Source organism: Hyla sarda, chromosome 4 (genome assembly GCF_029499605.1).
Source record: "Hyla sarda isolate aHylSar1 chromosome 4, aHylSar1.hap1, whole genome shotgun sequence".
Classification (NCBI taxonomy): Eukaryota; Metazoa; Chordata; class Amphibia; order Anura; family Hylidae; genus Hyla; species Hyla sarda.
Genome location: NC_079192.1, coordinates 316,435,456 through 316,461,802, shown reverse-complemented (window position 1 = coordinate 316,461,802; position 26,347 = coordinate 316,435,456). Strand labels below are relative to the sequence as shown.

General features: G+C 42.7%; 1 protein-coding gene across 1 annotated transcript in view; it reads right to left on the bottom strand.

Moving 5' to 3' along the window:
- Window positions 1–26,347, bottom strand: part of PRELID2 (PRELI domain containing 2) — a 121,212-nt gene that overhangs the window by 14,246 nt on the left and 80,619 nt on the right. The window lies entirely within an intron of this gene.

Here is a 26,347-nt window from a genome sequence, read left to right as displayed (position 1 = left end):
CGGATGGACGAGTATAAGGCCTCGACATCTACGCTAGCCATCAGAGTATTATTGTTGACAGTGATCCCCTCAATGCGTTTCAGCAAATCCATCGTATCCCTCAAGTGTGAGGGTAAGCTGAATACGAATTGCCGAAGAACCTTGTCAATATAGATCCCCACGTTTTGCGTGACACTTCCCACGCCTGACACTATAGGACGGCCTTTAAGTGGTAACAGGCCTTTGTGAATTTTGGGAAGGGCGTAAAACGTGGGGATCGTGGGAGCGGTAGGTGATAGATATTCAAATTCTTTTTTGTCTATGAGGCGCTTGTCAAGGGCTATTTTGAGGATCACATTAAGTTCTCTACAGTAGGCTGACGTCGGATTAGACAGGACAGGAGATAACTATCACCCGAACCCTATTATCCAAAGGGCCTAACAGTTTTAGTCTAGGAGGTTCCTGTGCGGGACCGCCCTTTTTAGGGCGGCCACCCCGCCTAGGTTTAGGGACTGATTACAGGGTCTACTAGGGCGAGTTCAGGATCCCTAGGGCCCCGCTATCCCCACTCCCTCCCTATAGACAGTTAGGATCGGCCCCCCCCCCACCCCCTCCATAGCCAACTTACTTTACCCTCACCCCCCCTTTTTTTGAGGGTTACCTTACAACCAGCAGTAGTATTACCACTTACCGTGGGGTGGTCTGGATTCTTGCCTCTATTTCATCCTCTGCATATATAATCACTAATTATAGCCCCAGTAAGGGGTTTTGATCTTTATGTACAATTACAATTGATTCTAATACCCCGATTGTGGGATGACCATAGATACACCAATCTTGGATCAGAACAATGCATCTTTGATAGCATTGTCCCTACACCAGGTTTATTTGCATATTGACCTCTCCTGTCAATTGCGACAATGACAGCTACATATGAGTGACAGTCAGCTATGCCTCGGTTTCTCGCCATCTTTAGCCTGTATCTAGAATAATTGAACTCCTCCATTCCTTACCTGTTCCTTTACTGTTTAATTAATACGCCTACAGACATCGGCATCTGCTACTTGACATTGACAGCGCGGCATGTCTTTGTTTACATGCGATCGCACGCCCCCTTTTCTGGCGTCACAGGGGCGGTGCGCGCCGCACTGCATATAAGCAGAATAGCCGACGGATATGACGTCAGACGCCTTCGCTCCCCACACGAGGAGAGAGCGGCCGGACAACTCCGGCTCCCGCTGACAGCGGGACTGCGCCTGCATACAGTTCACAGTTCGGCTAACCGTGAGTAATGATACACTATCAGTGTATAGTGTGGGGCTTTCTTTTCAGGTCCGTTCCCTCAAAATGGTCTCTCTTTCTCTTATAGGTGGACCCGGTTTATGCCGACTGCATTATATCTCTGTGTGCATAAGTGACCCTAGGGACAGCTTTTTTCTTCCCCACAGGAATAAATACCTTGCATACATTAATTTTTGCAGGTTTTATTAGGGATAGAGTAAAAATTTTTTCCAGGCTCCTGGGTCACTATACTTATTTATATTTTATGCTATGGATGTCATTGCATATTTAATTGACTCCTTTATTTTGCATTTATAGAGATGTACCTTTCTCTTAACAGTTGTTGGATATGGATGACGGAATTTACATATCATATCCTCTCGGTCATTGATTTATTCTTTTGTCTATACCCCCTGAGGACGCCCGCTATATACTAGCGAGCAGAAACGCGTTGGGTTATTTGATTACTATACTCTATAGGTGTGCAACTAAACTGCACCCTCTAGTGAGAGGTGATTCGGGACTGGCTGGGCCCTGCAGAGTCCCGGACACACCTTGTTAATGTCTCTTATTAGACCGAGATAATCATACTTTTTCATAATACTAGACACTTGTTAATATCTTTAATTTGACATTAAAAGTTAAGTTTTATAGAGCACATCCTGGACACTGTTAGTCCTATATTTCATATTATTTATGCTGGATGGAACAACTGATACTAGGGGCACCGCGTAGATCCCCCTTAATGTTCTACGTTTTTGTGTATTTTTCTGAATATTTATAAATGGCAGGTTTTATCAATACCGTTTTGGATACTAATGGCTGGGTAACAGAGGCTAGAGACGTCTTTTCAGAGAACAACTTCACACAACCTAAATATACACCGTCCATACGATCTGCATTCAGAGAGCTCACGAACCTTTATAAACAACATCTTACCTCCTTCTGGGAGATTCAAGGTTTCGAAAGCTACCTGAAGAATAACATAGTTCCTAGAGGATTGAGGGTACCAATTTTGCCCTCAAGACGTCTTAGAACTCCTGCAGTTTTAAATAAATGGGAGGCAGAGGCGACAGCCTCTTCCCTACGATTTATGACTATTCTCTTGGAAGCAGAGAAACTTAATTTAGAACAATTAACTAACAAACTACAAGAACAAAAAGAAGTGGTGTTAAGATTTAAAACAGACCCTGATTTTGCTAATAAAGAATCACAATTACAGTCCCAAATAGAGAAATATCAATATTTGATCAAACAACGTAAGCACACCCAATTTATCCGAGATCTGGCTGACTTCAAAGAAAATAGGGTATACAGTGTGTTGGAGAAAAATACCCAATCAAGAGACACAGAAACTGACCTTACTTCTTCTGACACAGATCAATCGGAGGGGGGATCACAATCTCGTAAAAAAGGCCCTTATAGAGGTACTGGGAGGAACAAGAGAGGAAGGGGGAGAGGAGAGTCCAGGGGAGCCTATAATAATTATATACCATCAGATCCCAGGGGCTCATACCCTCACCACACCCCACCATGTGGCTCTACTCAACAATCATCCTCTGCACCCTCTCCTTTTTTAGGGAACAATCAGAGAGATCCGTACCAACTTCGCGAACCTCCACCTCGCAGACCTCAATACCGACACTAACTAACTCTGTACAAACCCAAGTTATTAATCTATCTAGTGTCTCCATCTCTGAATTTCAGACGAAAGTCCTTCTAAAGGGCCTCTCATTTGTTCCCTCAGTCAACCATGACCCCTTTGAATGGACTAAAGATCTACATCTATTTGCCAGAAAATTAAAATGGCACAAGTTCTTTAAAATGAAAGACAAAAGAGCGTGTATAGATCATGGTTTGACTGAGGATGAACTTGCAGTCGCCAGACAATTAGTTGGACTAATGGATGAGGGCGAGCGAATAGAAGGTGAGGGACCCTTTACGGACCTTAGGCCTAAAAGCAAACTGTTTCCCCCTGTATCCGATACGTCATGTATAGATGTATTCTTGGAATTAGTTCTGAGGGACCTCAGAACAGTTCCCATGACGAGGGGATACAGGGACAACCTCTCATTCATGGAGAGACGAGCCCTGTCTGAACTCCAGCACAATGATAAACTCATCATAAAAGCATCTGACAAGGGCGGTAATATCGTCCTTATGGACAAATCCAAATATGTACGGATGGCCAAAAGACTTTTAGATGACAAAGACACCTACGAGATCCTTCCCTCTAATCCGACGTCAGCCTACTGTAGAGAACTTAATGTGATCCTCAAAATAGCCCTTGACAAGCGCCTCATAGACAAAAAAGAATTTGAATATCTATCACCTACCGCTCCCACGATCCCCACGTTTTACGCCCTTCCCAAAATTCACAAAGGCCTGTTACCACTTAAAGGCCGTCCTATAGTGTCAGGCGTGGGAAGTGTCACGCAAAACGTGGGGATCTATATTGACAAGGTTCTTCGGCAATTCGTATTCAGCTTACCCTCACACTTGAGGGATACGATGGATTTGCTGAAACGCATTGAGGGGATCACTGTCAACAATAATACTCTGATGGCTAGCGTAGATGTCGAGGCCTTATACTCGTCCATCCGCCACACAGTGGGCCTACATGCGGTTGAATACTATCTCAGTACACGGGGATCCCAGTTCCAAGAGCATAACCAGTTAATACTTCAGTTGTTACATTTTACTCTTACAAGAAATTACTTTCTGTTTCAAGGTCGCTTCTTCCACCAGCTCAGGGGCACCGCGATGGGGAGCCCCTGTGCCCCCAGCTACGCGAACCTCACCCTGGGCTGGTGGGAGGCGACCACTTTGTTTTGCGATGAGCGGGAACACTTTAGTGACCTAGCCATAATTTGGCTGAGGTATATTGATGACGTGTTTGTTCTGTGGAACGGGACTAGAGATGATTTTTCCCGATTAATACAATCTCTTAATCAAAACAGTCTGGGACTGCTCTTTACTCACGAGATTCAGGATAAAGAATTGGCATTCCTGGACATCAAGATATTCATTGATAGTGACCATACCTTGCAGAGTACAATTTTTCGCAAAAAGACATCTACTAACAGCCTCTTGAGGTGGGAGAGCTGCCACCCGGGCCCCCTTAAAAGGGGGATCCCCAAGGGGCAGTTCTTCCGCCTCAGGAGGAACTGTTCAAGAACCCAGGACTTTCAGGTGGAGGCCCAAGATATGATCACAAGATTCAGAGATAGAGGCTATCCACAATACATTATTAAACAGGCATACAGAGAGGCAGCATCCAGACCACGCACGGAACTACTTACTCCAAAAACAAGAGAATCCAATCACTCGCATCAAGCGAGAATAATTGGAACTTTTGATAAAATGGCTGCTCCAATACGGGAGATTATCTCCCGCCATTGGGAAATTCTAAGAATGGACACTGATCTCCTTGACTTGGTAGGCACTAAACCTCAGATAACTTATAGACGAGGTAAAAGCTTGGGAGACCTTTTGGTACATAGCCATCTTTCCACTAATGACACTCAGGTACATACTTGGCTTAATAGTTCTAAACCTCCACAGGGGTGTTTCCAATGCGGACATTGTCGGGCATGCCAATATGTCTTGAAAAGTACCACAGTCCCACAGTCTTCGATCAAAATCAAACAATTTATGAATTGCTCTTCTACAGGTGTCATCTATGTAGCTGTGTGTACCTGCCCGCTCCTCTACGTAGGCAAGACCATTCGCCCTTTCAAAACAAGAATTTTGGAACATGTGGGCGATATACGCAATGCACGAGACACCCCGGTGGCAACACATATTATAGAAGTACATAGAGGAGACCTGAGCCAGATTAAATTTACAGCAATCGAAAAAGTAACTCCCTCTGTACGTGGAGGCAACCTGGACAGGTTGATCCTACAAAAAGAATGTAGGTGGATATACCACCTAGATTCGTTATCTCCCAGAGGTCTAAATGAGCAGCTCCATTTTGCATGTTTTTTATAGTTTACACTTTCTCCCCACGGGTGTATTCCAGGTAGTTAGGGACGACCGTAGCTGGTCGGACAGGAGATAACTATCACCCGAACCCTATTATCCAAAGGGCCTAACAGTTTTAGTCTAGGAGGTTCCTGTGCGGGACCGCCCTTTTTAGGGCGGCCACCCCGCCTAGGTTTAGGGACTGATTACAGGGTCTACTAGGGCGAGTTCAGGATCCCTAGGGCCCCGCTATCCCCACTCCCTCCCTATAGACAGTTAGGATCGGCCCCCCCCCCCACCCCCTCCATAGCCAACTTACTTTACCCTCACCCCCCCTTTTTTTGAGGGTTACCTTACAACCAGCAGTAGTATTACCACTTACCGTGGGGTGGTCTGGATTCTTGCCTCTATTTCATCCTCTGCATATATAATCACTAATTATAGCCCCAGTAAGGGGTTTTGATCTTTATGTACAATTACAATTGATTCTAATACCCCGATTGTGGGATGACCATAGATACACCAATCTTGGATCAGAACAATGCATCTTTGATAGCATTGTCCCTACACCAGGTTTATTTGCATATTGACCTCTCCTGTCAATTGCGACAATGACAGCTACATATGAGTGACAGTCAGCTATGCCTCGGTTTCTCGCCATCTTTAGCCTGTATCTAGAATAATTGAACTCCTCCATTCCTTACCTGTTCCTTTACTGTTTAATTAATACGCCTACAGACATCGGCATCTGCTACTTGACATTGACAGCGCGGCATGTCTTTGTTTACATGCGATCGCACGCCCCCTTTTCTGGCGTCACAGGGGCGGTGCGCGCCGCACTGCATATAAGCAGAATAGCCGACGGATATGACGTCAGACGCCTTCGCTCCCCACACGAGGAGAGAGCGGCCGGACAACTCCGGCTCCCGCTGACAGCGGGACTGCGCCTGCATACAGTTCACAGTTCGGCTAACCGTGAGTAATGATACACTATCAGTGTATAGTGTGGGGCTTTCTTTTCAGGTCCGTTCCCTCAAAATGGTCTCTCTTTCTCTTATAGGTGGACCCGGTTTATGCCGACTGCATTATATCTCTGTGTGCATAAGTGACCCTAGGGACAGCTTTTTTCTTCCCCACAGGAATAAATACCTTGCATACATTAATTTTTGCAGGTTTTATTAGGGATAGAGTAAAAATTTTTTCCAGGCTCCTGGGTCACTATACTTATTTATATTTTATGCTATGGATGTCATTGCATATTTAATTGACTCCTTTATTTTGCATTTATAGAGATGTACCTTTCTCTTAACAGTTGTTGGATATGGATGACGGAATTTACATATCATATCCTCTCGGTCATTGATTTATTCTTTTGTCTATACCCCCTGAGGACGCCCGCTATATACTAGCGAGCAGAAACGCGTTGGGTTATTTGATTACTATACTCTATAGGTGTGCAACTAAACTGCACCCTCTAGTGAGAGGTGATTCGGGACTGGCTGGGCCCTGCAGAGTCCCGGACACACCTTGTTAATGTCTCTTATTAGACCGAGATAATCATACTTTTTCATAATACTAGACACTTGTTAATATCTTTAATTTGACATTAAAAGTTAAGTTTTATAGAGCACATCCTGGACACTGTTAGTCCTATATTTCATATTATTTATGCTGGATGGAACAACTGATACTAGGGGCACCGCGTAGATCCCCCTTAATGTTCTACGTTTTTGTGTAATTTTCATAATGTAATAATATTACAGGTTATAGTCATCAGATTTGGGAGGTGAGTATATTCACATAGTTAACCTGTTGCCGTCTAAGGAGGAGCCGGCTCTACCTAAGACGGCAACCGTTGTATGGCGCGGGCTCCTGACTCATGCCAGCATTATATCCGCCGGCCCAAGCTGATTCCTGTAGCTGGGGGCCGGCGTTAATAGCCGACATGCGGCGATTGACGTGGCCGGCTATTAACCCTTTAGATTGCCGCTGTCAAAGTTGACAGTGGCATCTAAAGGGGCATTTAAACCATCCCTGGTGGTCCAGTGGGGTGGATCGCATCCCAGCAGCGCACGTCGGGCTGTTCGGGACCGCCGCGGCGTCCCGAACAGCTGATCGGACACCGGGAGGGCTCTTACCTGCCTCCTCGGTGTCCGATCGACGAATGACTGCTCCGTGCCTGAGATCCAGGCAGGAGCAGTCAAGCGCCGATAATGCTGATCACAGGCGTGTTAATACACGCCTGTGATCAGGATGAGAGATCAGTGTGTGCAGTGTTATAGGTCCCTATGGGACCTATAACACTGCCAAAAAAAAAAAAAGTGTTAATAAAGGTCATTTAACCCCTTCCCTAATAAAAATTTGAATCACCCCCCTTTTCCCATAAAAAAAATTAAACAGTGTAAAAAAATAAATAAATAAACATATGTGGTATCGCCGCGTGCGTAAATGTCCGAACTATAAAAATATATCATTAATTAAGCCGTACGGTCAATGGCGTACGCGCAAAAAAATTCCAAAGTCCAAAAAAGCGTATTTTGGTAACTTTTTATAACATTAAAAAATGAATAAAAAGTGATCAAAAAGTCAGATCAAAACAAAAATCATACCAATCAAAACTTCAGATCACGGCGCAAAAAATGAGTCCTCATACCGCCCCGTACGTGGAAAAATAAAAAAGTTATAGGGGTCAGAAGATGACATTTTTAAACGTATAAATTTTCCTGCATGTAGTTATGATTTTTTCCAGAAGTGCAACAAAATCAAACCTATATAAGTAGGGTATCATTTTAACCATATGGACCTACAGAATAATGATAAGGTGTAATTTTTACCGAAATATGCACTGCGTAGAAACGGAAGCCTCCAAAAGTTACAAAATGGCGTTTTTTTTTCGATTTTGTCGCACAATGATTTTTTTTTCCGTTTTGCCGTGCATTTTTGGGTAAAATGACTAATGTCACTGCAAAGTAGAATTGGCGACGCAAAAAATAAGCCATAATATGGATTTTTAGGTGGAAAATTGAAAGGGTTATGATTTTTAAAAGGTAAGGAGGAAAAAACGAAAGTGCAAAAACGGAAAGTCCTGAGTCCTTAAGGGGTTAAAGGTGTGAAGGAAAAAAAAAATTGATTAAAAAGTAAAAAAAAAAAAAAACACCCATTAGCCCCTTCCTTATTAAAATTTAAATCACCCCCCTTTTCCCAAATTTCATATAAAAAATATGTAACCATAATAAAAATAAACATGTTGTATCGAATGTCCGAAAGCTATGGCTTTGAAGTGATCTGTGTAAAAGATCAGTGTGTGTGTGTGTTATAACCTCCTATGCGAGCTATAACACTACAAAAAAAAAAGTGAACAAAAAAACATATGTGGTATTGCCACGTGCGTAAATGTCCGAACTATAAAAATATATAATTAATTAAACTGCACGGTCAATGGCGTACGAGCAAAAAAAAATTCCAAAGTGTATTTTTGGTCACTTTTTATAGCATAAAAAAATGAATGAAAAGCAATCAAAACGTCCAATCAAAACAAAAATGATATCGATAAAAACTTCAGATCACGGCGCAAAAAATGAGCCCTCATACCACCCTGTACACAGAACAATAAAAAAGTTATAGGGGTCAGAAGAGGACAATTTTAAACGTATACATTTTCCTGCATGTAGCTATGATTTTTTCCCCAAAGTAATAAAAAATCAAACCTATATAAGTAGGGTATCATTTTAATTGTATGGACCTACAGAATAAAGATAAGGCGAAAAACAGAAGCTTTTTTCTTCCATTTTGTCGCACAATGATTTTTTTTCTGTTTCGCCATAGATTTTTGGGTAACATGACAGATGTCATTACAAAGTAGAATTGGTGGTGCAAAAAATAAGCCATCATATGGAATTTTAGGTGCAAAATTGAAAGGGTTATGATTTTTAAAAGGTAAGGAGGGAAAAACGAAAGTGCAAAAACGGAAAAACACTATAAGGGACATTTATCATTGTTGATTTGGCAAGCAAGTTCTGTAGGCATTTTTTTCTTGCTTTTGGCTTTGCTTATGTGTGACACATTTATTATACTATCATGGTGGGTTGATAAATTTGGCTTACATAAGCAAAAACCAAGAAATCACGTTTGAACACCATTTTTTTTTTTAGCACACATAAGCAAAAACCAATAAATTACTTCAGTACACAAATTTGCAGCTTTGAAAAAAATGTGTGATATATATATTTACATTTTTTACCGCTTTTTTCACCCTAAATATACTAATTTTTTTTCTTCTCATTTCAGATCTGTGTATCTTGTGGATTACTTTAGATTCAGGGGAGTACAGTGTTCAGCATTTTTTTGGTTTAATGTTATTAAAATGGTTAATGAGGACTTTTGGGGGAGTGTTTTTTTGGAATAAATTTTTTTTTAAACGTGTTTTTTTTATTTATTTACTTGACAGGCTTAGTAGTGGAAGCTGTATTATAGACAGAGTCCATTACTAAGCTGAGGCTTAGCGTTAGCCCCCTAGACAGCTAGCACTAACCCCCAATTATTACCCCGGTACCCACCGCCACGGGGGTGCTGGGAGAAGCCGGTACCAACAGGCTCGGAGCGTCAAATATGGCGCTCCTGGGCCTAGGCGGTAACAGGCTGGCGTTATTTAGGCTGGGGAGGGCCAGTAACAATGGTCCTCGCCCACCCTGGTAACGTCAGGCTGTTGCTGCTTGGTTGGTATTTGGCTAAACAAAAAAATAGGGGGAAATCTTATCTTTTTTTTTTTGCATAAATAATTAATTATTTTAAAAAAAAAATGCATAGGGTCCCCCCCTATTTTTATTTTCAGCCAAATACCAACCAAGCAGCAACAGCCTGACGTTACCAGGGTGGGCGAGGACCATTGTTACTGGCCCTCCCCAGCCTAAATAACGCCAGCCTGTTACCGCCTATTGTAGTCATGTGGTGCGGGAGATTGTCACACCCCCCTACAACTCTCCCAGCATGCCCTTACTGTAAGAACATGCTGGGAGTTGTAAGCGGGCCAGCTAGGGAAGCGGGTGGTAATGCGCTCCGCTCCCTGGCTGCAGTGATCAGAGAGTCACTGTAATTTCATATTTCCAGCGGGGTCACGTGACCCAAACTCCGCTGCGCTGTGGTAAGAAGCCCAGGCTGACCTAATACTGCAGCCGCCCGGGACTCCCACAGCCGGGCACGGAGATGTGCAAAAGCTGCCCCTGCCATCTCTCGGCGTGTACCGCAGTGCTGAGGGATGACAGGGGCGGAACCTACACATCTCCCTGCCCGGCTGTGGGAGTCCCGGGTGGCTGCAGAGTTATGTCAGCCCGGGCTCCTTACCAGGCGCTGCAGAGATAATAGTTGACGGAGCCCGGGCAGCTGAAGTGTGGCTAGCCCGGGCTCCTTACCACGGCGCCGAAGGATATATGAGGAGCCCGGGCAGCTGAAGTAAGGCTAGTCCAGGCTCCTTTTAACATCTAGCAGAGCGCGGCTGCGAGGTATGTTAAAAGGAGCCAGGGCTGGCATCACTCTGCAGCCGCCTGGGATCCTCTGATTCTATCCCCGCTACCCTAAGATAGTGATGGGGATGGGGACACTGCTGTACATACCCCCACCCCCCCTTGTCTTCCACCCGCCCGCGCCGCACATTGTCCGCCCGCTACAATTCTACAACTCCCAGCATGGACTCACTGTATGGGCATGCTGGGAGTTGTAGTCTTACAACAGGTAGCAGACAGATGGGAGATGTGCGGCGCAGGAGACAAGGGGGGGGGGGATGTCATTATGTTAGGGTAGCAGGGTTAGAATCAGACAGAGCCCGGGCGGCTGCAGAGTGATGTACAGTTGTAATATATTGTAATATATATGAAATATAAAATTTGCTCTCAAAAGCTCTGGGCTGGCTTACATTTACGCAGTTTTTGAGGGCTTGCGACTTTTTTTTGCGCAGTTGCGACTGTCGCAGTTGATAAATACCAGACTACCCGTAGTCACTTTTTAAAATTATTACTACGTAGTTAAGTTTTGGAAAACTTGCTTTTCTCGCTTTCCAGTCAAAATGTCGCACGAAAAATCGCGTAGTCGCAGGTGCGACATTTGTGCAACACTTTTAGTAAAAAAAAAGGTAAGTAAATCGCTTGATAAATGCCTGTCTATGTCCTTAAGGGGTTAAACATATTAATTTTTGTGCATGTAGTTATGATTTCTCCCAGAAGAAAGACAAAATCAAACCTATATAAGGCTGCATTCACACCTCATTTTTTACATACGGGTGCTGGATCCGACTGGGCGAGGAGGAAACCGGGCACTCCCGTACCCCAGCCAGATCAGCCCGTGACTCCATTTACTTTAATGAGCTCAGTTTTAACCCATATGCGGTTTCCTGACCGGACCTAAAACCGTAGTATACTACTGTTTTAGGTCCGGTCCAAAACTGGGAACGGGTTAAAACTAAGCCGACCGGAGTCACCATTGGACTCCGGTCGGCTCATTAAAGTAAATGGAGTCACAGGCTGATCCGGCTCGGGTTCAGGAGCGCTCGGTTCCCCCCCCCCCCCCCCAGCCGGATCCGGCACCCGTATGTAAAAAACGAGGTGTGAATGCAGGTTAAGTAGGGTCATTTTAATCGTATGGACCTACAGAATAAAGATAAGGTGTCATTTTTACCGAAAAATTTTCTGCGTAGAAACAAAAGCCCCCAAAAGTTACAAAGTTGGTGCAAAAATGGAACAGCGCTCGGTCCTTAAGGGGTTAAAAGAAGTTTCTTAAAATCTGCCTGTCAAAACTGCTTCAAAAACCACCTCTGATTTCAGCGCTTTCTTTTCAGACATTTTTTTTTCCGTTCACACTTCCATTCATTTCAGTGTGAGCTTCCAAGCGCAACCACTCTGAAGAATGACAAAGCACTTCCCTTTTTCAGCTATGGTTTTCAGCACTGTTTTTTGAAAACTGCATGCCTTATATATATATATATATATATATATATATATATATATATATATATATATATAAATGCGTAATAAATGGTAAGATCTTCTTTCTCTTCATCCCCGGGAGACGTTTGTGCCTGAAGGGATGGTGAGGATAAGAAGTCAGAAAGTCTCCCACGCCAGCCTCGTATCTCCACTGGCTCCAGCGATATGCCGCGGGGTCACGCGGTGTCCCCGCGTCATATCGGGTCGGCCCCGGCGGCTATCAACGGCCGGGACCCGCGGCTAATACAGGACATCACCGATCGCGGTGATGCTCTGTATTAACCCTTCAGACGCGGCGATCAAAGCTCACCGTCGCGTCTGAAGTGAAAGTGAAAGTAACCCGGGATCGCCGCGGTTTCACCGAACAGCTTACAGGACACGGGAGGGCCCTTACCTGCCTCCTCGGTGTGTGATCGACGAATGACTGCTCCGTGCCTGAGATCCAGGCATGAGCAGTCAAGCGCCGATAACACTGATCACAGGCGTGTTATAGGTTCCTATGGGAGCTATAACACTGCAAAAAAAAAAAAGTAAAAAAAAGTGTTAATAAAGGTCATTTAACCCCTTCCCTAATAAAAGTTTGAATCACCCCCTTTTCCCAAATAAAACAGTGTAAATAAAAATAAACATATGTGGTATCGCCACTTGCGTAAATGTCCGAACTATAAAAATATATCATTAATTAAACCGCACGGTCAATGGCATACACATAAAAAAAAATCTAAAGTACAAAGAAGTGTATTTTTGGTCACTTTTTATACTTTTTATAAAAAGTGATCAAAAAGTCCGATCAAAACAAAAATGGTACTGATAAAAACTTCAGATCACGGCGCAAAAAAGGACTCCTCATACCGCCCTGTACATTGAAAAATAAAAATGTTATAGGGGTCAGAAGAGGACATTTTTAAACGTATAAATTTTCCTGCATGTAGTTATGATTTTTTCCAGAAGTATGACAAAATGAAACCTATATAAGGGTACCATTTTAACCGTATGGACCTACAGAATAATGATAAGGTGTCATTTTTACCGAAATATGCACTGCGTAGAAACGGAAGCCCCCAAAAGTTACAAAATGGCGTTTTTTTCTTCAATTTTGTTGCACAATGATTTTTTTTTCCGTTTTGCCGTGAATTTTTGGGTAAAATGACTAATGTCACTGCAAAGTAGAGTTGGTGACGCAAAAAATAAGCCATAATATGGATTTTTAGGTGGAAAATTGAAAGGGTTATGATTCATAAAAGGTAAGGAGAAAAAAACGAAAGTGCAAAAACTGAAAAACCCTGCGTCCTTGAGGGGTTAACCTTCGCCATTGAAGTCAATGGAAATTGGAAACCTTGCATTTTTGGGGGTGTATTTTCTGTCTGTTTTTGGGGCACTTTTGCACTCTGGAACATACCTGAAGGGTCATTGAGCCAAGCATTTATTGGCTCCTATCTTTTGGAAGTGTTTGCCTTCCTCTCTACCAAAACTGTTTGATAATCGGCTGAACTGGGTAAGCTTTTTTACAGCTTTATGAACTACTGCATGTTACATGAATAAATTACTAGTTCCCCTAAATCTCTTAGCACAAATAAATATATCAATCTGCTCAGCTATTTCTGCTCTATAACATGCTGCTCACAGATTGTATTTTCAGTGTGATGGGTTCCCAAAAGATGCATACTGTGTATTAAAGCAGCTAAAGTATCATTTAGTTTTTTTTGTGCAGTTGAAATCATGTAAGATGACAGTTCTGGCTTCACATTTCAGACTGAATACCTGAAACTGCATTACTAAGGTCTGTTCACATATAATCTGACACTAAATTTGTATTCAATGGCAAACGGGCAGAACAGTATTGCTGCAGTATACAGTACATAACCTAGTAAAATCTGATGGGCTGCTAAGCTTTCGTGGAGCCAAAGCACCATCAATATACTGTATGTAATCCTATCTTAAAAAGATTTATGGCAAGCAGTGATTTATTCTACATGATTGGACAAAGCATTAAAAAAGTGATAGTATTGACTTAACAGGCAATATAACCACTGATTCCATGTAAAAAATCTATTAAGCAAAAGATGACACCGGGAATCTGATATTTTCCCCATTACAAACCAATTATTTAAAAAAATGGGCATCACCAAATACAGCAGCCCACTGCAAAGGCTCCTTTTAGCTTGCATTGTAGGTGTAATCCAAACTGAGGTCACAGTGTCTCTGGGGGGATGGGCTCACACAGCTTGATCAAAATGTGCACTAAAAAAAATCATGTTTATAGCAATGATAGCAGTAATGGCAATTTTTAGAATGCAGGTGTCTTTATTAAAGTCTGAAAGGGTTTTATGAGTAGTATTTTTAGCCAAAACCAGGCATTGAACAGACACAAAAAATGTCTGGTTTTGGCTGAAAATTATCATCAAACTATAATGTGAAAATCCAGCCTAAAGATAGTTTCACATTCAGCATTTTCCATTAAAAAGAAGATATTTTTTTAAGAAGGCAGTCATGAAAGTCTGGAGATAAATGTAAAATGAGCTAGAAAAATATGATAGATATTTTTTTGTTTGTGGTAGTCATATTTTTTGTCATTGACTTTTATTTTCTTATTACTTAGAAATATACCATAAGGTAAGAGAACTCCTTCAACTCCTTAAAGAAGGTGTCCAGCTAAAAAAAAAATTGTATTCTGCGGATAAGGGACACGAGTCTGATCGCGGGGGGTCCGAACACTGGGACCCCCCGCAATGTCCAATACGGAGCCCCAGCTCACTCACGGCTCTGTTCCTGTAAATGACGTTTCGCCCCAACACGACAGCTGGTTAAAACACACTCCGTACATTCATTGTATGGGAGAGGCAGAAACACAGCGTTCCTGTGTCTCCGCCTCTCCTGTAGAGATGAATGGAGGGGGCGTGTTTCGACCAGCTGACATGCTGGGTAGGTCATTTACAGGAGCAGAGCAGTGGCCCCGTACGGGAGATCGCAGGGGATCTTCTTTAATGACCAAGGACATTAAATTTTTTTTCAAGTTATTTGCGCGATCAATGGCAGTATGTAATAACATTCTTCATTTTACCATATGATGGAAACAGGAAAACAAAATTCTTATGAGGTGAAAAAAGCTTTGTCACATCAGTATGATTACAACAATCCCCAGTTTGTATAGTTTTCATTTTACAATTTTTAAAAGGTTACAAACTTTAAAAGAAAGTTGACCCCTATACCTTTTTTTTTTTTTTACTTTGTACATACACTGATCTACCGTATTACATTGGGCTGCCATCGGCTGCCTGTGATGCAACTGGAAAACCAATGCCCCATTAATGATGGTCGGCCGTTTAAAGGCCACTGTCCATTAAAAGTCGACCAGCAGGGATTTCTCTGTGGCAGCTACTAGCAGTAGCCTTAGGCCTGAAATAAGCCAGGTGCCGCTGTGTATGAAGTCGGCTTGATTCCTAAGCCCTCTCCACACATCCTTAACAGCCCTAGGGTGAAAACTAACATAATGGATCATTATGAGGCTCAATCTAGATATATACAGTCAAACCTCTTTGGGACAACCCCCAAAAAATGGCGATTTTCTAATAGATTGCATAATAAAGGAGGAACTAAAAAATATGTCACAGAAAATTCAGTTTGAGAAGGTCTTTTCAAGAAGGTGGTCTTTGGGAGAGATTTCGCTGTAGTAACAATATTTCGTTTTAGAATTTTAAATGTGTAACATGAGCATCAAAATCATTTTAATTCCTTGCTTCTGAGACAGCATGCTGCCCAGAGGAAGAAAACAACTACCTCTGTATTAATCAGCAATTGCAGAGGCAAAATCCTCTTAACAACAATCAAAATTGGTAATTTCTACAAATTATGCAACACTTCACATTACTTAAAAGAAATCATTTGCATTAAATAAAACCTCATGGATAATTACATCAAACACAATTTCAAGTGTTATAGTCAAGGATACGGACATATATACTCTTCTGTTATTAACATGGCCTGTTCTCAAAGGGGAACTACCATTAAATATATAACAGAATTTTTTTTTTTATACAAATTTCTGAAGCACTAAATATGGGAGAATAAATTACAGTCCTTATGTCCAACGGCAGCACCTTCCGCCCCTATGCTTGTAAAACACAGAGGCATAGGTACTCAAAACAATCAATTACAACTTATCATTACCTGTGCCATAATAAATCGATCACATGTGAGTCATGGGCAGATCCAGGGGGGGGGAAAGCAACAGGGCAATCGCCCCCCACCCCCCTGAGGGCCACTATACTCTGTGTGATAATATATGTTGTGTGCCGACATTCCCCTGCATAATTATAGCCTTATAGTGCCCCTCCCGAGACTAGACTCTGGATCCGCAACTGACACACAGAGGAGGAGATCCTGCACTTCTATGTCTCTATACATTGTACACAGAGGAGGAGATCCTGTACTTCTATGTCTCTATACACTGTACACACAGAGGAGGAGATCCTGCACTTCTATGTCTCTATACACTGTACACACAGAGGAGGAAATCCTGCACTTCTATGTCTCTATACACTGTACACACAGAGGAGGAGATCCTGCGCTTCTATGTCTCTATACACTGTACACACAGAGGAGGAGATCCTGCACTTTTATGTCGCTATAAATTGTACACAAAGAGGAGGAGATCCTGCACTTCTATGTCTCTATACACTGTATAGAGACATAGAAGTGCAGGATCTCCTCCTCTGTGTGTATAGTGTATAGAAAATAAATTAAGAGGAAAGGCACTCCTTGTGAAGTATCTCTTGACTAGAAGGATACCTGGGAGGGGGAGTCACCGCTTACCAGAAATTGTTGTGTACCGACATACATAACAATGGTGAAAGCATGTAAGAGCAATGTGTCCGTCTGCAGCCTTCCTGGGTAATAGAGCATCAGATTAGGAAATGGCTTAATAGGATAAGGTATTGCGGCGCTGAACCAGGCATGGAGATGTGAAGGTAACTTTGATTAATTACCCACATTGCAACGCGTTTCGCTGCACACCTGCAGCTTCATCAGGCATGACACCTTATCTTTATTCTGTAGGTCCTTACGGTTAAAATGATACCCTACTTATATAGGTTTGATTTTGTTGTACTTCTGAAAAAAAATCATAACTTCAGGCAGGAAAATTTATATGTTATAAATTCTCATCTTCTGACCCCTCCCTATATCTTTTTTTATTTTTCCGCACACGGGCCGCTATCAGGGCTCATTGTTTGCGCCGTGTTCTGAAGTTTTTATCGGTACTATTTTTGCATTGATCAGACTTTTTGATCACTTTTTATTCATTTTTTCACGATATAAAAAAGTGACCAAAAATACGCTATTTTGGACTATGGAATTTTTTTGCGTGTATGCCATTGACCACGGTTTAATTAACAATATATTTTTATAGTTCGGACATTTCCGCACGTGGCAGTACCACATGTTTATTTTTATTTACACAGTTTTTTTTTATGGGAAAAGGGGGGGGGATTCAAACTTTTATAGGTGACTATAACACTGCACACACTGATCTTTTACACTGATCCCTGCAAAGCCATAGCTTTGCATGGATTCGCGTTATAGGCAGTTGATTGCTCAAGCCTGTAGTTCATGCAATCAAACGCCGATCGGATGCGACGGAGCAAGGTAATGGGACCTCCGCTCGCATCCTAGCTGATCGGGACATTGCGATTTTATCACGATAGTCCCGATCAGCCGACTGAGCTGCCGGGAAGCTTTTACTTTAGTATTAGTGCCGCGTCTGAAGGGTTAATGGCGCGCGGCACAATGATCTGTCCCGGCTATCAAAAGCTGCCGGGACCAACCTGGTATGATGCGGGGTCACTGCGTCCTTAAGAGGTTAAAGAGTATCAATCTCTTATTGTGTTTCCAACCAATGAATAATACATTTACAGTTCTATCAGTATACCAGTCATAAAAGACTGAATAGAGGCATTTAACAGCTTTTATTTTATCTATTTTCAGGCCTTAAAGGGGTACCTCTGCAAATGTTTTTCTTTTTAATTTTTCTGGCTGCTGCATATAAAAAGAAAAAAAGAAAACATTGACTTATCTCCTACCTCTCTTAGCACATCTGCTATATATTATATGTATAAACAAACTATGTCACCATAGGGGTAAACATTTGCAGCCATTATATTTAAGTTTTTTACCTTTTTTTTTTTGCTATGTTATGGTCGCCATACATTTTTAATAACTGTCAGCTGACTCCTTAATAGGCATTGTCATTTGAACAAACTTTGCATATACAGTGGGGAAAAAAGTATTTAGTCAGCCACCAATTGTGCAAGTTCTCCCACTTAAAAAAGATGAGAGAGGCCTGTAATTTTCATCATAGGTATACCTCAACTACGAGAGACATAATAATAAGAAAAAAAAAACTCCATAAAAATCACATTGTCTGATTTTTTAAGAATTTATTTGCACATGATGGTGGAAAATAAGTATTTGGTCAATAACAAAAGTTCATCTCAATACTTTATTATATACCCTTTGTTGACAGAGGTCAAACATTTTCTGTAAGTCTTCACAAGGTTTTCTCACACGTTGCTGGTATTTTGGCCCATTCCTCTATGCAGATCTCCTCTAGAGCAGTGTTGTTTTGGGGCTGTCGCTGGGCAAGACAGACTTTCAACTCCCTCCAATAGTTTTCTATGGGGTTGAGATCCGGGGACTGGCTTAGCCCCTCCAGGACCTTGAAATACTCCTTCTATGCCCAGGTGGTGTGTTTGGGATCATTGTCATGCTGAAAGACCCAGCTACATTTCATCTTCAATGCCCTTGCTGATGGAAGGAGGCTTTCCCTCAAAATCTCACAATACTACGTCCTCCGGTGTGGTTCTTGGATGTTTGCTCACCGTTCTTGTGATCATTTTGACACCCAAAATGAGATCTTGCGTGGAACCCCAGATCAAGGGAGATTATCAGTGGTCTTGTATGTCTTCCATTTTCTAATACTTGCTCTCACAGTTTATTTCTTCCCACCAAGGTGCTTGCCTATTGCAGATTCAGTCTTCCCAGCCTGGTGTTAGTCTACAATTTTGTTTCTGGTGTCCTTCGACAGCTCTTTGGTCTTGGCCATAGTGGAGTTTGGAGTTTGACTGTTTGAGGTTGTGGACAGGTGTCATTAATACAGGAAACGAGTGGAGGACGGAGGAAACTCTTAAAAAAGAAGTTACAGGTCTGTGAGAGCCAGAAATCTTGCTTGTTTGTAGGTGACCAAATAATTATTTTACTGAGGAATTTACCAATTAATTCATTAGAAATCCTACAATGTGATTTCCTGTATTCTTTCCCCCATTAAGTCTCTCATAGTGGAGGTATACCTATGATGAAAATTACAGGCCTCCTTTTTAAGTGGGAGAACTTGCACAGATTTTAGCTGATTAAATACTTTTATCCCCACTTTATCCATAGTACATGTGTACATATGAAAATTTGTCATCTATCTTATTAGTCAAAAATGCTTCTTTCTCCTGTACTCAAATCCCCCCTGCTGCTCAAATATTCTGCTTTGAAAATCAGCTCAGCTTTGTCCTGTGTCTGCAAAACACAGGACAAAGCTGTGGAGGAGGGAAAAAGAAGCTCTGCCCATCAGCTCAGGGAGAACAGTGAACTAGAGATGATGTTTTTGCTTGTGTCCACATTACCTCTCCTTGGATGTTTCAACAATTGGAAATGAAGTTCTTTTACTGTGCTGGGGTGAGTGCAACTTTTTATTTTTTCTCTGTCACAGCTGATATAGTTTTATATTCCACTTTACAGAACACTACTCCGGTTAAGTTTGACCTATTGGCAGTATATTAAACAGGTAGATCTTTAACCTACTGCTTCAATGAGATACAAAATCTATGTGTAATGCTGTAAGATCCATTAGGGATTATTTTGAAGTGAGGCATCAACAAAGTATCATCAATATACAGTTGTTTTAACAAGAGTTCAAACAAGTTGATCTGAGCTGCAGGACATTGGGAACAAAGCATATAATTTGCGCTGCTTGTAGTGATATTCTTAGAAATACAGGAAAACTATTCAACATAACCATTAGCCATCCCACACTTGCAGATAACACTTAAAAGGATTATATGATTGACAGCAATCATTATGCTATTCACTGGGTGACAATTACCAAAGACAATTACGAAAATTTTTGGGTCTCAAGCTGACGTTTTCAATATTCCCTTTCTATTCTGACATCTTTTATTGAAGCACCTTTAATGATATCAAAAGAGATTTTAATTATTATTTCACTATAAAAGCATATAGCAGAATATAGTAAAGGCAGCAACAATAATGACGAATATTCAAGAAGAAAACATAATATTCTGCCTTCTGTCTTTAGTTTCTGCCTTTTTAATGGTTAGCTACATTGACGAAGTGGCAGTGGAAGTGGCAGTGTTTGTAATGTGGTAGAATTGTTTGTCTAATGCAGAGCTTTCTAAACTGTGTGCCACGACACTGTAGTGTATTGGTGGAAGTCTGCAGGTGTGTTGCTGGGTCGTGGTTATAAACTGGCAATCGGCGCAGCAGCGACTTTAAGTCAGTACGCAGTGGTGACTGCCGGGGACTTCTGATGAGTGATGTCCCTGATGTTGTGCCCAAGGAGCAGAGAAGGAGGATGTCTCTCGGTAGGAGACATAATATCTCAGAAGGAGCCGTAGAGCCTGACCTTGGTCTGGCGTGGAAACCTGGATGGAACAGAGAGACTGAGATTCTAAGGCCAAGTGTATGATCATAAATGGCACAGGGATGATGAGAGAAGGTGATGAAATGGCACGGGATGATGAAGGGAAGGGGGGGGGTGAAAAGATTGTACTAGGGGTGATACAATGGCACAGGGCATGATGAAGGGGGTGATGAAATTGAACAGGTGGAGATTAAGATGGATGACAAAATGGCCCAGAGAGAGATGAAGATGGTTGATGAAATAGTACAGGGGTGATGAAGGTGGGTGATGAAATGGCACAGGGAGTGATGAAGGTGAATAATAAAATGGCACAGGGGTAATGAAATGGTACAGGGGTGATTAAGGTGAGTGATGAAGGTGGGTGATGAAATGGTACATGGGTGATGAAGATGGGTCATTTAATGGCACAGGGGGTGATGAAGGTGAATAATGAAATGGCACAGGGTATCACAAAATGGTACAGGGGTAATGAAATGGTAGAGGGGTGATTAAGGTGGGTAATGAAGTGGCACAAGGGGCAATGGAATGGCACAGGGGATGATGAAGGTGGGTGATGAAATGGCATAAGGAGTAATGAAGGTGGGTGATGAAATGGCACAGGAGGTGATGAAATGGTACAGGAAGGGTGAAGATGGGTGATGCAATGGAACAGGGAGTGATAAAGGTGGGTCATTTAACGGCACAAGCGGTGATGAAGGTGAATAAAAAAATGGCACAGGGTGTCACAAAATGGCACAGGGTGTCACAAAATGGCACAGGGGTGATGAAGGTGGGGGATGAAACGGCATAGGGAGTGATGAAGGTGGGTTATAAAATGGCACAGAGGGTGATTAAATGGCACAGGGGTGTAGAACATATTCAGATATGGACATATACATAAATTGTAATAAAATATAAATGTAAAGTATATTTTTACAAGTAGAAATGAAAGGTTTTCATGAGATAGGTTGTATCTTTTAGTTTAACCTCCGTATGCTAGTAAAAGAGTGTGCCAAAACTATGCATGTAAAAAAAAAACATGTAAGCAACATGAAAAGTTTGGAAAGCTCTGGTCTAATTGTACCAAAATGTCTTAGCATTGGGCTGTTTACTACTGTAACTGGAGCGGTTAGCCTTCTTCTAGTGAAACTTACAGCAGTGAGCTGTCATCCAGCACAAGTCATCTCAAGCTAGTTCCACAGAAAAACATTTTGATGTACTGAGAGTTCCTACATCTCAGAGCACCTGCAGAGCACATTTAGGTTGCGCTGGAAGAGAAGATCCACATGAGTCGCCAAAAATCTGCAGCACCTCTGTAGTCTTATTATGTCAACAATGTAAGAAACATTTCCAGTACCTTGTTGAATCCATGCCACAAAAAAGTTACAACTAGTGTAGTTTTATATTTGTCTATTCAATATAGCATCTCCTCTTTAAATCATTAACATTTTGTATTAGTAAATTATTAGCCAATTGAAAAAAAAAAGCATTCCTCCCATCATCAGAACTGCAAATTACTGAACATTTAAGTCAGGCCCATGCTTATCAATAACACCCCCAAATTAACAAGGGTTAAAGGGTACTTCTCATCAAATAAACTTTTGATATATTTTAGATTAATGAATGTTGAATAACTTTCCAATAGCATGTTAATGAAAAATATGCTTCTTTCTATTGTATTTTTCCCGATCAGTCGCATCAGCAAGCATTTCTGACTCATGCTGGAGTCCTAAACACTCAGAGCTGCCAGCTTGCTTTGTTCACAGCCAAACAGGCTGTGAACAAAGCAGGCTGGCAGCTCTGAGTTTTCTCCTTTGTGAACAAAGCAGACTGGCAGCTCGTAGTGTTTAGGACTCCAGCATGAGTCTGAAATGCTTGCTGCCAGGACTGGTAGGGAGACCCCTAGTGGTCATTTCTTCAAAGTGGAAAATTAAATAGAAAGAAGCATATTTTTTTAATAACATGCAATTGTAAAGTTATTCTGCATACATTAATCTATAATATATCAAAAGTTTTTTTGATGAGAGGTACCCTTTAAACTTCTGCTACAGATACTCCTAAAAAGGGGTATTCCAGGGAAAAAAAATTTTTTTTTCCATTTTTTATATCAACTGGCTCCAGAAAGTTAAACAGATTTGTAAATTACTTCAATTAAAAAATCTTAATCCTTCAAGTAGTTATCAGCTGCTGAAGTTTCTGTCTGACAACAGTGCTCTCTGCTGACACCTCTGTCTGTCTCGGGAACTGTCCAGAGCAGAAGTGGCTTCCTATGGGGATTTGCTCCTACTTTGGACAGTTCCTGAGACAGACAACTATGTCAGCAGATAGCACTGTTGTCAGACAGAAAAGAACTTCAGCAGCTGATAACTACTGAAGTATTAAGATTTTTTAATAGAAGTACCGTAATTATCGGCGTATAACACGCACTTTTTAGGCTAAAATTTTTATATCTCTCCCCTTCTCTCCCCACTGATAGCCAGGGGGAGAGGAGCGGCGCCAGCAATGGGGCAGCGGCGCCAACAGACAGGGGGAGAGAAGGGGCAGCGGCACCCATTGCCGGCAGCGCTGCCCCGTTGCCTCCCCCATCCCCGGTTGTATAATTACCTGTTGCCAGGGTCGGGTCTGCGCTGCTTCAGGCATCCGGTGTGCGTCCCCTGCGCCGTTGCTATGCGCTGCGAGGCACAATGACGTCACTCGTCATTGCGCCGCGCCCTGCAGTGTATAGCAACGACGCAGGGGACGCACACTGGAGGCCTGAAGCAGCGCGGACCCGACCCCGGCAACAGGTAATTATACAACCGGGGATGGGGGAGGCAACAGGGCAGCGGCGCCGGCAATGGGTGCCGTTGCCCCTTCTCTCCCCCTGGCTATCGGCGCCGGCACCGATAGTCAGGTGGAGAGAACGGGCAGTGGCGCAGATAGCCAGTGGGAGAGAAAGGCTCTAGACACACACACACGAACCCTCATTTTACCAAGGATATTTGGGTAAAAAACTTTTTTTACCCAAATATCCTTGGTAAAATGAGGGTGCGTGTTATAGGCCGGTGCGTGGTATACCCCAATAAATACGGTAATTTACAAATCTGCTTAACTTTCTGGAGCCAGTTGATGTTAAATAAAAAAAAAAGTTTTTCCTGGAATACCCCTTTAACCCCTTAAGGACCAGGCCAATTTTCACTGTAGGACCAGAGCGTTTTTTGCACATCTGACCACTGTCACTTTAAGCATTAATAACTCTGGGATGCTTTTACCTTTCATTCTAATTCCTAGATTGTTTTTTCGTGACATATTCTACTTTATGTTAGTGGTAAAATTTTGTCGATACTTGAATCACTTCTTGGTGAAAAATTCCAAAATTTTATGAAAAAATTTAAAATTTTGCATTTTTCTAACTTTGAAGCTCTCTGCTTTTAAGGAAAATAGACATTCCAAATAAATTATATTTTGATTCACAAATACAATATGTCTACTTTATGTTTGCACCATAAAGTTGACATGTCTTTACTTTTGAAAGACATCAGAGGGCTTCAAAGTTCAGCAGCAATTTTCCAATTTTTCACAAAATGTTCAAAATCAGAATTTTTCAGTGACCAGTTCAGGTTTGAAGTGGATTTGAAGGGTCTTCATATTAGAAATACCCCACAAATGACCCCATTATAAAAAACTGCACTCCTCAAATTATTCAAAATGACATTCATTCAGTAAGTGTGTTAACACCTTTAGGTGTTTCACAGGAACAACAGCAAAATAAAGGAGAAAATTCTAAATCTTCATTTTATACACTCGCATGTTCTTGTAGACCCAGTTTTTGAATTTTTACAAGAGGTAAAAGGAGACAAATCCTCTCAAAATGTGTAACCCAATTTCTCTCGAGTAAGGAAATACCTCATATGTGTATGTCAAGTGTTCGGCGGGCGCAGTAGAGGGCTCAGAAGGAAGGAGCGCCAATGGGATTTTGGAGAGTGAGTTTTTCTGAAATGGTTTTTGGAGGGCATGTCACATTTAGGAAGCCCCTATGGAGCCAGAACAGCAGAAAAAACCCCACATGGCAAACCGGCTTCTGTCGGATCCAGGGAGCCGTCCTCTTCTGCCGCACAACATGCCGCCCGCGCCGATCTCCGACACCGATCGTCGCCAGCAGCCGTCGCCGATGGGTAAGTGGACTTCGGCACCGGTCCTCCGTCGTTTCCCCGTCCTGCCCCGCCTATTGTGGGTGGGCAAAACGGGTAAAACTAAAGTAAAGCCCCCCGCCCCCGATCTGCTATTGGTGGTCGCGTCTAGACCACCAATAGCAGGGATAGGAGGGGTGGCACCCTCCTGTCCCTTCAGGGGGATCGTGGGTGTCTTGGACAACTGTGATCCCCCTTATTTTCCGGGTCACCATAGACCCGTAATGACCCGGAATCGTGCAAAATGCAAGTGTGAATTCACTTGCGATTTGCGCCGATCAACATGGGGGGGTCCGATGACCCCCCTGGGCATTTGCGCGGGGTGCCTGCTGATCGATATCAGCAGTCACCCCGGTCCAGTCCCCGCCCGGCGGGGACCGAAATTCCCACGGGCGTACAGGTACGCCTTTGGTCTTTAAAGGAGAACTCCAGACCATAAAAATTGTCCCCCATAGTGCCGGCAGTAAAAAAATTAAGACGCACATACCTTCCTCCGCTCCCCCGGGGCCTCCGGTAACCGGCTCCGGTCTCCGCCGCAATCCACTTTATTGCCGGTGGTCAGATAAATCAGCCAATCACCAGCCGCAGCGCAGTCCGACTCGGCCGGCGATAGGCTGAGCGGCAGTGTGAAAACGCTTCAGGACACAAAATTCTTCACTACACCGGCACCTGCGGCCGGGGCCAAAAACGTCACACTGCCGCTCAGCCGATCGCCGGCCGAGTCGGACTGCGCTGCGGCTGGTGATTGGCTGATTCATTCGACCACCGGCAAACAGGAAGTAGATTGCGGCGGAGACCGGAGACGGTTACCGGAGGCCCCGGGGGAGTGGAGGAAGGTATGTACATCTTTATTTTTTTTTACTGCCGGCATTATGGCGGATAATTTTTATGGTCTGCAGTTCTCCTTTAAGTACCAGGGAGCAAAGGCGTACCTGTACGCCCTTGGTCCTTAACAGGTTAAAGGTGCCCCATACACCATCAAGCCTTATTCGCCAAACACTTGTTCAGAATACAGCTATTCCTCCTGACATCCTCCATACACATGCATGCTCGTCTGAGTGCTTCTAAGAATGAAAGGAACGGACACCAAAGTTTAGCATGCCTGGTCCTTCTTTCTGTTGAAAAGATCTCTCAGGAGAAAGTTTGGGGTGCTGCACACACATAAGACAATCACCTTTTTATGCCCAAAATGGACAGTGTTGGAAGACTTTTCTGTACTATTTATGGGGGCGATAACAGTTTAGCTAAGCTCCTGTACTGATAGATTTTGTACAATTTTTTTGCTAGAATGTCCA